The sequence below is a fragment of the Sminthopsis crassicaudata genome, chromosome 5 (genome assembly GCF_048593235.1).
Source record: "Sminthopsis crassicaudata isolate SCR6 chromosome 5, ASM4859323v1, whole genome shotgun sequence".
NCBI classification, from domain to species: Eukaryota; Metazoa; Chordata; class Mammalia; order Dasyuromorphia; family Dasyuridae; genus Sminthopsis; species Sminthopsis crassicaudata.
The window spans coordinates 216,949,823-216,952,430 of NC_133621.1; the positions used below are offsets into that span (position 1 = coordinate 216,949,823).

At 51.5% G+C, this 2,608-nt stretch overlaps 1 pseudogene; it reads right to left on the bottom strand.

The window, feature by feature from the left end:
* Positions 1 to 468: 468 nt before the first annotated feature.
* LOC141542747 (SHC-transforming protein 1 pseudogene) lies at positions 469 to 2,127 on the bottom strand (annotated as a pseudogene).
* Between the last annotated feature and the right edge of the window lie 481 nt (positions 2,128 to 2,608).

Here is a 2,608-nt window from a genome sequence, read left to right on the forward strand (position 1 = left end):
CTGTCCCTTGTCTTCCAAATCCAGTCTGGTGGAACCAGGCTAAAGGAGGGCTGGGGGAACATGATTCTAGAGGCAGAGTATCAAACATTTCTAGCCCACAGATAAACTTTGCATAAAACTGATTTGGACCTGGCGCATGGTCAAAGGCACAAGGTTTTAAACACTGGAGAAGGGATAGAATTTTATCCCTTTGAAGAAAAACCCCATTCCACTGGAATTGTCCCTAAGACTCCTCTTTCTCGTTAGGGGGTCTTGCCAAGGTCCATGAGGCTGGCACGGGCACTAATACTCTTGTAGAAGAGAAGGATTAATCCGTCCTCCAGGACCTGAACCCAAGGATTCAGGTCAGTTACAGATATCACAGAGTGCTGCAACCATAACATTCCTCCCCCCCCCCCAGATGGGACCAGAAAAGTGAAAGGGAGCGTCCTGGAGGCTAAAAGAAGATTGAAAACAGAATCAGATCAGTTATAGCTTCCGTTCTACTGGTAGCTGAAGACACAGCTCGCTCCCTGCAGAGATGATTGGTAGGTAATTGTCCTTGTGGTAGCTGATGAGGTGACTGACACTTTCGAATAGGTGATCCTTTGTCGGAACCACTCCTTCAGGATCAACAAGCAGCCAATGTTTGGGCTGGCCACTCTGCAGGCCAGTAACAACATACTCAGACCAGAAAATCCCCAATGAGCCCCAGCTGCCCTTCAGCCTCCCGCCTACTCAACTTCCCATGGAACCAAGGCTCCCCTCGGAGCTGCCGCCATTGCTGTTGTAGGGGCAGGTGGGGGGACCTGAAGCGCATCTTCAAATGGCTTCACTCATGTCAAAGAGGTCACGTGGGGCACTACTACTGGTAGTAGGTTTGGAAGAAATACCAGCTCCTTGCTAGACTTTTTCCAGGTTCTGAACATTGACACAGGAGGGATCATCAAATAATAGAGAGCTATTTCTGGCCCTCATAGTCACCGCCAGAGATCTGTCCAACGGGCAAAGTGGCTCCTAGGTGGCTGGAAGCCTGAGTGCTAGGGGGGGCTGGAAGAGGAAGTCTCATGTCTACCACTCCCCCGAGAGGGGCCTCCTTCCCTGGGAAGTCATTGTAGTACTGATGTCAGGGGGCTCTTCTTCCTCCTCATCCCAAGTCGGGCCATCGAAGCCAGCCATCCTGTTGTGGGGAGTGACAAGCTTGGGTGGGTTCCTGAGGTATTGTTTGAAGCGCAGCTCAAAGGCCTGGCCAATGGTGCTGATGACATCCTGTGCTAGTCCTTCTGGACACTCCAGGATGTGGCAGACTCTAATTGACAGGATCTTTGGCAACGTAGGCAACATACTCTGCAGTATCTGGATCTCCACCGGATGCAAATGAGATTGACTGCTTGTGGTGACTAGCAATGATCTGTTTACAATCTGCAGCCATGAGGTTGAGACTGCTGGTAGAAACAGTTAGGTAATGGGCATGCCAGCAAACTTTAGATTACTCCTCCCCAGGATGGAGCCGAGTGGGTGGCTACAGGGCTTTCTCCTCTGTGCAGCCCCCTTGGCCCCGGGCACAGCCTCACACACCAGACTGATGGCTTCCCTGGGTGACTTGAAATCCAAAGCCCACATTGACTGGAGGACCTCCACATAACCCATGCACCGAACAAGGTAGGAAACCCCAGGTCCCATGATCTTTTCATTGGGATGCAACCAACCCCAAGTTGGTTTGTTGACAAAGCTCCCATGATGAGTCCACTCCTCACCCCCCAGCTGGCCCCCTTCCGCCCGAGTCCTCTGCCCGCCTCTCAGTTTGTTCATATCCTGGAGAAGAGGTGAAGGACCTGAGTCTGGCCCAGCCCCCCCTGCATTTCTTTCCCTCTCCTCAGGTCCCTGACCTGACTCTTCAGAAGGCCTCAGTCGCCCCCCCCCCCAGTTGGATTGGCTAGCTTCAAATTGCTCATCTGAGGGGGAAAAAGAGCAAAGAGTTGTAGGACTATCATCCCCTAGCACAGGGAGCAAAATGGGTCCCAGGGAAGAGGCAGATGGAAAGGACAGCTCCCCGGGGGACAAGGGTCCCAGAATCCCCTCTTCCAGTGATGATAGAGATTCATTCCGAAAAGGGTTGTACTTGGGTTTTGGGGGCAGGAGATCCATGGCTGAGGAAGGAAGGAAGCTGCTGTCCAGCCCGGCCCTGCCCCCAGTCAGAGTAAGGGGGCCAGTCTGGGGGCATTCCCAGGCCCTTAGTTTGCTCCAAAAGATACAGACAGGTAGTCACAGAGCCCTTGCATGGAAGACCTCCATTCCCCCCAGCTCAGACGCAGACAAGCCCTGGCTCCAACCCCGCCTAGCATGAAACCTCTTCTCTGACTGTAGAAGACAGCTAGACCAGGAGCAGTTGGGCTCCTCCCCAGAGGAGGAGAGCTGCTAAGTCAACAGTTTTAGTTTTTAAAAAAGATGTCTTACCTTCATAGGGAGGGAAGAGGGAAGGGATATAAGAACAGAATTTCTAACTTAAAACTTTTTTTTAAATGTTAAAATTGTTTTTACGTGTAATTGGGAGGAGATAATTTTCTTTAAGTTGCCAGGGAGCATACTTCCTTTCCCCATAAATCTCACTCTATATCCTCAACCCTTG